Consider the following 12898-nt stretch of genomic DNA (forward strand, 5'->3'; position numbering starts at 1 on the left):
GGGCTCGTTTTTCTGTGTTTTGACACAATATTAATGAGATCTAACAGAAAATGATGCCAATGAAAGTATAGGGGAGGTTATTAGACCAAATTTTAAGGTGAATGTGAAGAAAAAAATGTGGGTGAAACCATAACTTGCCGTGGGCAGGAACCGAACTTGCGACCTTCGAATAACGCGTTCAATGCTCTACCATTGAGCTACCACGGCGGCTATGCTCCCAGCCACTTTATTGGGTATATATGTGAATTTAAACGTGGGAGTGTCAGTCAGCGCAACCTGTAGCCATGGCGGCGAGTGTGGCCCACTCTTTTATGAGTCTGTGTAGCGTCACATAGCACGTGAACTTATTACGTGTGGGCAGCTGACCAATTGTCCCTCGTATACAACCTGAAGGCACCAAGTCTGCCAGTACGAGACCCTCGTTAATCAATTAAGGAAAGAAGTGTTTCCTTAATCAATTAAGGAAAGAAGTTCAAGAGCTACGTTGACGCCAAACAGGCTCAAAAGAGTGCGCCACACTCGACACCATGGCTACTGGTGGCACTGACTGACACTCCCACGTTGAATTTACATATAAACCCAATAAATTGGCTGGGGGGATGGCTGTCGTGGTAGCTCAGTGGTAGAGCATCGAACGCGTCATTCGAAGGTCGCAGGTTCGGATGCTGCCCACGGCAAGTTATCTTTTCACCCACTTTTCTTTCTTCATATCTACATTACAATTTGGTCTAATATCTTCCCCTATTCTTTCCTTGGTATTCTTGTCTGTTAGATATCATTATTATTGTGTAGAACACAAAAAAAACGAGCCCTTAAGTAAACACTTCTTTCCTTTATATATATATATATATATATATATATATATATATATATATATATATATATATATATATATATATATATATATATATATATATATATATATATATATATATATATATATATATATATATATATATAAGTGTGTGTGTGCCGAAGCGGAAGGAAAGCGTCGATTAAAAATATATATATAAATAAAGGAAACGACGCTTCATGAGCCGGTTCACATAAGTTCAGTGCTGCTTCTTCATGTTCACTGGTTTTGTCAGGTAGAGGCAGAGACGAGCCAATTGGCATATACATTTTGTCAACGAAGGCTCCCTGGGCGCCACCATAAGACCCACTGGATTATTGTTAACATGCGTGAGGCAGCGTGACCCTTCTCCCCTTCTCCCCTTCCCCCCCCCCCCCCCCCCAAATGCAAGGACGTAGCTTTGACGTCAGTTCTTGTACCCCCCTGTGCAACAGCCCAGGAAAGAGGGGATCCTCTTTTCCGTTAAAAAGGCCTATAGGAGACAGTACTGAAGCTTACTCTCTCCTATATGCATTACGAAAGCTTATACTCTTTCCTGTTTATTATGAAAGCGTAATATGGTAAACACATTATGCTCTCAAATGAATATCAATATATTTTTTTTTATTTCACTCCAAGTATGTTATTGTGCACTTCATGACCGGACGCCCACAGGCGTGCGCACGGGGAAGATAGGGTGAATGACCGTCTAGAAATATCAATCTTTACTCAGTCGAACCTTTCAAGTCAATTGCTAATGGGCAAGGTGATGGCTATATGCACGTTTTTTTTTTTACTATAATGGCGACAAAGGACCCCTGATATGTTTACAGTGTACTAGAATCTTCTAGTACACTGCAGTATGTTGCACACGTTCGTACGAGAGGGAGGAGGAAGGCAAGGGGCGCTCTACCCTTGTTACATAACAGGTGGGGCGAAGTCTGCCCCAGATATTGACGAAATATGGAGGGGGAGCGCTGCGACAAACCTTTGCTTTACGATTAATTCGAAATTATGTTTTTTTTAGGCTCAGTTGGGGGGGGGGGGGGGGACTTTTTTACTTTTTTCACCTCACCGAATGACTGACGGTTAATTCTATTACTGTGTGGTTGTTATGTCGCTGTTGCATTAAACTGAACCTCCTGCAAGGCTTGGGGACGTCATATGTGTTGGTTACAACTCATTATACTTCACGCAAAAGTTTCTGCATTTCACGTGTACCTGCTGAAAAAAGCATTTTTCCAGTATTTTTTTTGTGGTATAAGCTAATTTAATTGTCGTGTCTGCTGGCTGTCGGCTCTGACCTTCAAGCCCAAACAAGCTTTGCCTCGCAAATTTTGTATTGTATTGATGCTTTGTCAAGATGATAAAAATTATTATTATTATTATTATTATTATTATTATTATTATTATTATTATTATTATTATTATTATTATTATTATTATTATTATTATTATTATTAGTATTATTATTATTATTATTATTATTATTATTATTATTATTATTATTATTATTACTATTATTATTTAACTTGCTCTTGAACAAACACAAGGTCTTTGTGCAGGCACATGCAAAAATAAAACAATACAAACAGCAATACCGGAAAATATACACAACTATGTTGAAACCTTCCTGAAAGACGGAAAAGGAAAGAATCTGTATATTGTGAAAAACTATTTTAAGACAGTGCAGAGCATAGGCAAGAACAATGACAGTGGAGTGTGAAAAACATTAAGATCATGAAAGTTAACATTTTAGAGACTTTGTATTTTGTAAACAGATGAGTGTTGAAAGAAGTTGGCAAATACATGAGGTGGTCGATTCTTTCCGGTTAACTCACGCGGAATTTCCAAAAATTAACATAATTGAGAAGTAAAGATCAGGATATCATATCGTGAACAAGTTTGTAAAAAAAATAACAGGTCAGCGCAATTTCGTTGGCAGTGAAGTGATTGCGATGATCATATATTCTGGCAGCGCTCGAACGAGATCCTGTGTGATTTCCAGCGAAACGATGATTGTAAATGTTTATGATTTTTTTTCTGGACTCGCTCAATGGCGCCATTGCCAGATTTAGCAATGCCATTCCAGGTCACAGATGAATATTCAAGTTGAGGAAGACATATTGCGGTGCACAATTTGTGGAAGGCTGTCGGAGAACCGAATTCTCGAGAGATTCTACAAACACAGCCGAGAAAACGAAGACCATGCATGGCAGCACTTCAATTGTAAGCAGAATAATTGAGCGTGTTATCGAAAAAAACACCAAGATAACTGAATTCGTATAGTTTACATTAAGTGGTAGGTGGAATTTTTCAGGATGAACAAGAGCGTAAAACTTCAATGGGTTGATCATTTGACAGACAGAGAGATGTCCAAGACATTGTCTTTGCAATTGACGACTGTGTTATGTTGCAGTAGAGAATTAAACGCCACAAAATCCAACAGCAGGCTGCACATTTTCTCGATGAAGTGATTATAATGAGAAAAGGTAAGCGTGCTCCAGTAAATTCCAGGCACACTGAAGTTACCAAGAACAATAATTATGTGCCCACCATAAAACGAAATCACACGTTCAATGGAAGGCAAGGCATGATGAAACGAGGCAGGGGAAATGCTGGGTGCTATATACAAACATCCAATCAACAACTTTTTTCGACGCTCCAGACTGATATCTAACCAGACAGATTCTTCCAAAGATTCCAGGTCTTTCCGTCCAACAGATTTCAGTGAAGTGCCTATGGCAATCAGCACGCCCCCTCCTTTTTGATGATGATGCTGATGATGATGCTCCATTGATCATTGGCACCTACCCACTCTGGGGGATCGGCCACGAGTCGGGTGGAGCATACGTACTGAATTTATAATTAATATTTAGTAAGAGCTAAAATAATTGTGAGATTATGTTGAACTGTTTAATATTTTTGAGAATGTGGCTCACGTAAAGCCAGTGAGAGCCACTGCTCATGCCTTAGTTATGTTGAACTGTTTACTGTTTTGACAATGTGACTCGTGCAAAGCCACTTACAGTATTACCACCTATTTTTGGTTATGACATTCAACTTATTTGACTGGGGCGATTTATGCATGAGTTTAGGATTCATTCATGCATGGGTACCTGACCCATGCATGAATCACATGGGCTAGGTACCCATGTGGGAAAAGTTGGGGAATGTCTATCGAGTCTATGTTACAGCTGTACAAGGTATTATTTACTGGATTCCTGCGGTATAGCCTACCTGTTATATCTAACACGGGCAAAACGAACCAGCGCACAATCCAAAATATTCAAGCCCAAGCGCTTAGCATACGCCTTGGTTTACCCCGCTGCGCATTGACAGCTGAAACAATTGCCATTGCACAGGACTACTCGATCATGACGCACATCACCATTGAAACGATGCGTACGTACCTCAGGCAACATGCTAGGAATCCTTCCCACCACTTGGCAACCCTCGCTACTGAGAGGCCCCGCACGAAATTTAGTGCAATTGTCTGCGCTCATCGTGCGTCGTTTACGTCAGGTTTTACGCCTGCTGAGAAACTGGTGTATCCTCCGTGGTGCCTGACACTTCCGCAAGTACGTGTTTCAATTCCAAGAATACAGAAAAAATCAAATTTGCCTTCATCAGCCCTAAAACAATTGAGCTTGAGCCATCTGCACGAAATGTACAACAACCACGTGCACATATACTACGATGGTTCAACCACAGCGTCTGGTTCTGGTGGTGCGGTGGTGATTCCAGCTAGAGGAATCACTCTGCGAATCAAACTGCCACATGTCACTACGTCCACAGCGGCAGAACTTGCGGCTTTGTGTGGCCCCACAGAGTACATCAAAACCCAAAGACCGAGTAAATGGGCTGTGTTTTTCGACTCAAAACCAGCCCTACAGAGCATGCAATCAGTCCTTCGACGAGGTTGCCATGAACAATTGACTTACGAAGCTGTCAAGCTCGTTCACCACGTCACAGAAACAGGCCACGAGGTCAAGTTTCAGTGGCTTCCTGGCCATTGTGGGATCAGTGGTAATGATTCCGCAGACAACGCGGCTCGCACATCGCACCAAGAAGAACACACCCTTCCGATTCCTTTGTCAAAGACTGACGCTGCAAAGCAACTTCGTCAGCTGGCACGTAGTCTGAGTCTGCAGGAGTGGCACACTTCAAGCATAAGACATACGAGACTATACCAAATAAACCCTCGACTGGAACTTCGACCTCCATCCGGACTTCGTCGACGTGAAGCTTCACTTTTTTGTCGCCTTTGTTTGGGGGTTGCCTTCACAAAAGCATATAGAACCCTCATCGGATTGACCGACAATGCGGAATGCGACGTCTGCTGCACTAAAGAAGACATCGACCATCTGATATGCCATTGCCCTTGATTTGCCTCTGAAAGACAGAAGCTTTCGGACGCATTGCGACAATTGGACGATCGGCCACTCTCTGTGCGGATGCTACTCGAACACCGTCATCGCCTTTCGTCGGCTCAAAAAGCAGTCAAAGCTGTCTTGTGCTTTTTGAGGACTACAGGCCTATGTGACCACCTTTAACTTTCGTGTAGTGCCACCGCTGCATACGCGCGCCAGCCGATTGACTGACAATCCTCCTTTTTCTCTCTCTCTCTCTCTCTTTCTCTTCTCTTTCCTATCTCTCTCATCCTTATACCCCCTTGCTATTCCCCCAGCGTAGGGTAGCAAACCGGGCATGTGCCTGGTTAACCTCCCTGCCTTCCCTCTTGTTGTTTAACACCCCCCCCCCCCCCCCTAACTAGGCGCATAGCGGAAGCGACACCAGATCGACTGTGCAGAGCATAGCGACAGATAGACTTTGCCAGATCAGACGTGTTACATTTTTCTTCTACTGCCATAATTCCCACAGTCAAAGCAAGGTACCAACCAGCTGGACCACTTATTTTGGGACGCTTAACTGCCTAGATGACATTAGCAATCAGCTGGCATGCGTAAAAAAAATGCTGGAAAAAATGCTTTTTTCAACAGGTACACGTGAAATGCAGAAACATGCGTGAAGTATAATGAGTTGTAAACAACACATATGACGTCCCCAAGCCTTGCAGGAGGTTCAGTTTAATGCAACAGCGACATAACAACCACACAGTAATAGAATTAACCGTCAGTCATTCGGTGAGGTGAAAAAAGTAAAAAAGTCCCCCCCCCCCCAACTGAGCTTAAAAAAACATAATTTCGAATTAATCGTAAAGCAAAGGTTTGTCGCAGCGCTCCCCCTCCATATTTCGTCAATATCTGGGGCAGACTTCGCCCCACCTGTTATGTAACAAGGGTAGAGCGCCCCTTGCCTTCCTCCTCCCTCTCGTACGAACGTGTGCAACATACTGCAGTGTACTAGAAGATTCTAGTACACTGTAAACATATCAGGGGTCCTTTGTCGCCATTGTAGTAAAAAAAAAACGTGCATATAGCCATCACCTTGCGCATTAGCAATTGACTTGAAAGGTTCGACTGAGTAAAGATTGATATTTCTAGACGGTCATTCACCCTATCTTCCCCGTGCGCACGCCTGTGGGCGTCCGGTCATGAAGCGCACAATAACATACTTGGAGTGAAATAAAAAAAATATATTGATATTCATTTGAGAGCATAATGTGTTTACCATATTACGCTTTCATAATAAACAGGAAAGAGTATAAGCTTTCGTAATGCATATAGGAGAGAGTAAGCTTCAGTACTGTCTCCTATAGGCCTTTTTAACGGAAAAGAGGATCCCCTTTTTCCTGGGCTGTTGCACAGGGGGGCACAAGAAGTGACGTCAAAGCTACGTCCTTGCATTTTGGGGGGGGGGGGGAAGGGGAGAAGGGTCACGCTGCCTCACGCATGTTAACAAGTATCCAATTTATATATATATATATATATATATATATATATATATATATATATATATATATATGTGTGTGTGTGTGTGTGTGTGTGTGTGTGTGTGTGTGTGTGTGTGTGTGTGTGTGTGTGTGTGTGTGTGTGTGTGTGTGTGTGTGTGTGTGTGCAAGCCACTCCTGTGTTGCTGGATTCTCAGCCTGAGACACAGCTGATTGGCAAAAAAACTTTACAGCACAGGACCCATTCTTGTAACAGATGGTCAGTATGAGCATGCGGCGAGTGCGTCAACGCTTAATGATATTACTCCTTCCAGTAAGTCTATAATGCGCGAAAAAAAAAGTGCAACTTTCACTAAGTCACACAGTCCTAGCTAGGCTTTTACCCTCTCGGCTCTCTCTCTTTCCCGCTCCTATACTACAAGTTGCTATAGGCTTGCTTTCTTTGTTGTCTACCTTTTTTTTGCCAGTTGAATTTCTTCCTCTTTCTCTATCCCGTGTTTCTCTGTGTATGCATTTTCTTTTTTGTTAACCATTTTTTTCTCTCTCCCTCACCTTTTTATCCCTCCTGGCTGCGGCGGCTGCAATTTCGATGGAGGCGAAAATGCTGTAGGCCCATGTACTAAGATTTGGGCCCACGTTAAAGAACCCCAGGTGGTCTAAATATCCGAAGCCATCCACTGCGGCGTCTCTCATAATCATATGGTAGTTTTGGGATGTAAACTCCGCATATAAATCACCTTTTGTATCCCCCTTACCCTTTCCCCAGTGCAGGGTAGCAAACCGGAAATTTTTGTTCTGGTTAACCTCCCTGGCTTATGACCCTCTTCTCTCTCCCACCCGGTCGGCTAGCATGCCTCGATAGTCGAGTTCTTTTTTTCTTTCTTTCTTTTTCTTTCTGCGAACGCACTCGTTATCGCACGCCAGACAACTCAAGCGTGCGTGTTCTGGGAACGAAGCAGAAGTACAGTGTACTAGAAGGGGGCAGTGGAAACAACGAGGCGGCCGCGCCGCATCTCGGCTGATTCTTCGGCGGGTGACAGCAGTGGCGGCGCTGTAGTTCCATGGTATGATCAACAGGAATGCAGCAGTGATGAAAAATAGGGCACTGTGGAATTACAATAGGTATGATGTTGTGAGAGGAATATGGAAAGGGGTCATGGTTCCTGGGCTGACGTTCGGCAATGCGGTCTTGTGCATGAGATCAGAAGTTCAAGCAAGATTAGAAATTAAGCAACGTGGAATAGGTAGACTTGCTTTAGGAGCTCACGGGAATACACCAAATCAGGGAGTACAAGGTGATATGGGATGGACATCATTTGAGGGCAGGGAAGCTAGCAGCAAGATAAAATTTGAGAAGCGATTGAGAGAAATGGGGGAGGAGCGTTGGGCTAGGAAGGTTTTCAGCTACTTGTACATGAAGAATGTCGAAACAAAATGAAGGAAGCGAACCAGAAAATTGACTGGTAAATACTTAGAAAACAGCAGGTGGCCAAACCAAAAAGAACTATCGGTTAAGAAGAAAGTGAAGGAAACGGAGACTGACATGTGGATAATGGGCATGATTAAGAAGTCCGCCCTAGAGATCTATCGAACTTTTAAGCAGGAAATTGCCAAGGAAAGGATCTATGATAATACTCGGGGTAGTTCTCTACTGTTTGAGGCCAGGACGGAAGTGCTGCGAACCAAGACATATCGGGCCAAATACGAAGGGGTAGACACAGTGTGCAGTGCGTGTGGAGAGGAAGAAGAAACTGCCGCACACTTGATAATGTTCTGTAAAGGGCTTCACCCTATAGTTCAGGATGATGGCACAGAGTTTTTCAAAGCACTGGGGTTTAGGGACCGGGAGGGCAAAATAGACTTTAAGCGGGTAGACTTAACTAGAAGGAGGTTATCTGATTGGTGGCTATAGTCAAGACACGAGTGAAAATTAAACCCTTCACTGCAAAGTACGAATCCTCAAACTCCCTTTTTAAAGAAAAAAAATAAATCTAGCTTTTGGTTCATTAAGTATTACGGCTTGGTGGCGCTAGCCACCGCACGATCTCAAGGGTACAGCCATATCCATCCATCCATCCATCCATCCATCCATCCATCCATCCATCCATCCATCCATCCATCCAACTAGAGTTACACTCTAATCCAACTGTTCCAAGTGCAAAAGCAAACAGAGAGGAGGCTGACGCGAAGTGTAGGCAATGTGAGGTCGAGGAAGAAATGGAGAAAACGATGATTGCCGACAGACTTCTATAGGATGTTTACTTTCAAGTTGATGGTCGCCCAGAGCAAACTGCTGTTGAGAATCACCGAGCTGGAGACTGCGTTGGCGACAGAGCAAGAAAAAACGAGGGCAATGGGAGAAAGGCTGAAGTTCGTTAAGGAAGCTCTAGCCAAAGTGATCAAAGGAGCGGCCGACAGAGAGAACAGTAGGGCACCGGCAACCAGAACGGCGGAGAAGAAAGAGCTAGCAAGTTTGGAAAAAAACAGGTTCAGCCGGTTCAATTGTCGCAAGGCCCAGCTTCAGTGAAGTAGTGGTGGGTTAATTAGTGGTTCGTGAGGAAAAGGAAGAAGGCACCTAATTTCTGTCTGCCTACAGGTGACACGGCGCACTGCCTTGGGGGTGGGGAGAGGGGGATGAAAGAGGATAGGAGAAATTATGTGTGGTGTGTAAGGAGGGATGTCCGGTCCACTCCAGCGCAAGCAGCAGGCCGTCAGCAAGGGCAGGGACAGCATGGCTCCTGGGATCAGCGGTAGGCAGCGATTCCTGACTCCTCCACAAACTCCGCCAGGCTCTGGAGTGGTGCTAGATGTGGACGAGACGGGAACAGCAGGTGTTCCAGGGTGGAGACGGGCAGGCCCTGTTTCTTGTAGGCCGCGTAGGCCCTCAAGCGTTCCCTTGCCATGCCATGGCAGGCACAGAGGAGGTGCTCGAGGGTCTCTGGGTCTCGGCAACGGCTGCAGGCCGGGGAGGCACAGCGGCCCTTGGCATGTCGGCGGGCCGCTGTCCACACGCAGCCGGTCCGCAGTCGCAGCAGGGAAACCCGTTCTCTCCTGGTGAGGCCCGTCTATGGGAGAAGCTTTGGTCCTCGCCCGCTGGCCACCCTCAGGTCTGGGTAGATTGTGACGAGGAGCTTCTTGAGACGGGCCTGCGAATAGTCCCTGGCCACCACGGCACAGAAGTAGGGAGTGCCAGGCTGGTTGGCAGCCTTAGCGAGTGTATCCGCCTTCTCGTTTCCAGTGATGCCCACGTGGGAGGGCAGCCAGTGGAAAGAGACGGACACCACGGCGTCGGTGAGGGCCCGAACCTTGGCTGTCAGGAGGCAGGCCGTCATTCCAGCGCGGCGGGAGTTGGCCAGGGTCTGCAGGGGCGCCTTGCTGTCGCACAGGACCACGACCGGCTCAGCGGGGATGTCCTCGGCCAACAGGTACGTCTGCCGCGAGATGGAGTCCAGCCAGTTCCGTAGCCGTGGAGCTCGCCAGGAAGGGTAACCTGCACTGCCTGCTGTTGGCCCTGGACGGGATTACGCATGCGGCTGCTGCGGTCCCGTCCGGCAATCCCGTCCGGCATCACAGATCCGTTCGCGAACACCTGCAGCCATTCCTCCAGTTGTTCCTGAAGCTTGCAGGAGGCCGCCTTTTGCAGAGCGGCAGCAGGTGTCTGTCGCTTGGTTGCCCCTTCCAAGCAGAGGTGGACCTCTGGTGGTTGGTGGTGAGGCGGTGGAGAGGTAACCGGGACTGGCGGATCCGGGATCATCTGGTGGTACAGCAGGCAGAAGCCTCCCATCCGTGATCCTGGCAGACTGCGGAGACGCTCCAGGAGAGCCCTGCCGTCAGTGGCGTGGTGAAGGCGGTCGATGTGGCCCAGCGCACGTTGGAGCATACGTAACGTAAGGGGCCACTCTCCCGCCTCCGCGAGAGTCGCTGCCACCAGCGAGCTCCTGGTGAGCCCCAGGATGGCCCTTAGTGCACCCCTGTGGAGTCCCTCCAGTAGGCGTCTCCTGGCCGGTGTCAGGTCCACCAGCGGGTGGTGGGGCTGGGAAGGGACAAAACAGCCGGCGTCACAGGTGCAAGTGACCCCCAGGTGCAGGATGCTCCAGCTGAAAAGTCGCAGCATGTGACAATCGCTGGGGACTCGAATTTAAATCGAAGCGCAGAATAAATAAAAAAAAGTGCCGCCATATCCACGAAGTGAATGATGATGAGTGGGCGAAGCTCCGGAGGTAAACCTGGTAAACCATGAATCCTCTGTACATTTTGCCCACTCGATTTTATTACATCGCTCCCCCTAGCGTACGTCGCCGCACTAAATCGAACGATTGCCTTCAACCAATGACACGCGCCATATGTGACATCATTCCTATTTTATAAGATCTCGCGTCTTTCATCAACTACAAGTACCGCTTTCTAGTTTATAACATCTTGCATCTTTTCATCATCAGCTACAAGTACCACCATCTAGTAAACACTACAAGAACTAAACGAGAGGTGGCTACATACAGGAGACGGTACCGCCATCTAGTGAACACTGCAAGAACTAAACTAGAGGTGGCTACATACAGGGGACGGTACCGCCATCTAGTGAACACTGCAAGAACTAAACTAGAGGTGGCTACATACAGGGGACACACAGCCCACGCCCTAAGGAGCTTCGCCCCTAAAAGAGGGTAAGAGGTGACAAGAGGGTTGCAGTAGGAACGTGCCTAGGACGCAAGCTGGAAGCAGTCATGAGGCAAGCGGGCACAAAACTCAAAACTGCAGCTGATAGACGAAACCTCGTGATAATTTCAGGTGGTATAAACGATGTTTTAAATGAAGATACGGCAGGACTAGCGACCACACTGGCGAAAGGGGTCGATGGAATGTGCGCCACTTCTCCTCAGGTACAGGTAGTGATATGCACGATACTGGAGGTTCCGGTGCGTGACGGCAACCTGCAAAGAGCGGTTTTCAACGGAAACCAAGAGATATGGCGAATGAGTCGAGAGAAAGACTTTGAGGTGGTGGAAATAAACAGAAAGGTGCATAGGTTGGGTGGTTTTCAACGAGACAGAATTCACATCGATGAGCGGCTAGGTCATGAGGTTGGTTCGCGACTTGCAGGACGCGCAGTAGCTTTTTTTTGGGGGGGGGGGGGGGTGCACGCGGGCCTTTTGGGATGCAGTAGCTAGCAACGAGGAAAACAACCAGGGAGACACTTTGACAGGTGGTATGGACAGATACGATTCCAATGTGGCACCCGAACTCTACCTATCTGCCCCGGACTCTACCTATTTAAGAAAGGTAGAGTCCGGGGCAGAAATAGACGTAGCCACGAGCGCCGAGCCAATTCAGACATAGGGTATATTAACTTGCAGGGTGGCAGGAACAGGCTGAAGTGGGAAGAGATAGAAGAACAGCTAAGAGTGGAGAGGCCGATGGTATACGGTTTTGTAGAAACACATCTTAGGGTCATGGAACAACCTCCTAACAATCCGGACTACGCGTGGGAATATTGTAATAGAACAGAGGGCAGCAGAAAGAGGGGGGGGGGGGTATTGGAGCATTCATTCATAAAAGTACAGACTGGCAAAGGGTCAAGCAGGAGTGCAAGGAACATTTATGGCTGAAAGGGAAAATGGCAGGGCAAATGACACTCCTTGGTTTGGTGTACTTGTGGACGGCAGCAAAGGCCATAGAGGAAAACCAGGCAATGGTAGAGTGTATATCAAAGGACATTGAGTAGTTAGGAGGAGAGTGCGAGATAATTATACTAGGAGATATGAATGCGCCCATAGAAGATATAAATTGGTATACCGACCCAACAGGCAAAATGATCATGGATATGTGTGAAAGCCATGATTTGATCATTTGCAACAGTACCAAGAAGTTTAAAGGGCAAATAAGATGGGAGGTAGGAAGGCTGCAGTCGACGATAGATTACGCACTGATGTCACATGGGATGTATGATAAGCTCAAGGGAATGCACATAGATGAAGGTGGCTCCAGAAGTCTGGGTAGTGATTACGAATGTATCAAGCGAAGTTTTGTAAGAGCAGTGAAAGTGGGAAGGAGACAAGATGAGCAACTACAGGAAAATTTTTATTCAGAAAGGCAAATAGAAAAAGCTACTAAACAAATGGAGAAAGTAATCACTGAGGATAATAAAACAGTTTGGACATACACGAATATAATTAGACTGAGCTAGATCTTGCTAAGGCACGTGACAAGTCACC

Source organism: Rhipicephalus microplus, chromosome X (assembly GCF_043290135.1).
Source record: "Rhipicephalus microplus isolate Deutch F79 chromosome X, USDA_Rmic, whole genome shotgun sequence".
Lineage (NCBI taxonomy): Eukaryota > Metazoa > Arthropoda > Arachnida > Ixodida > Ixodidae > Rhipicephalus > Rhipicephalus microplus.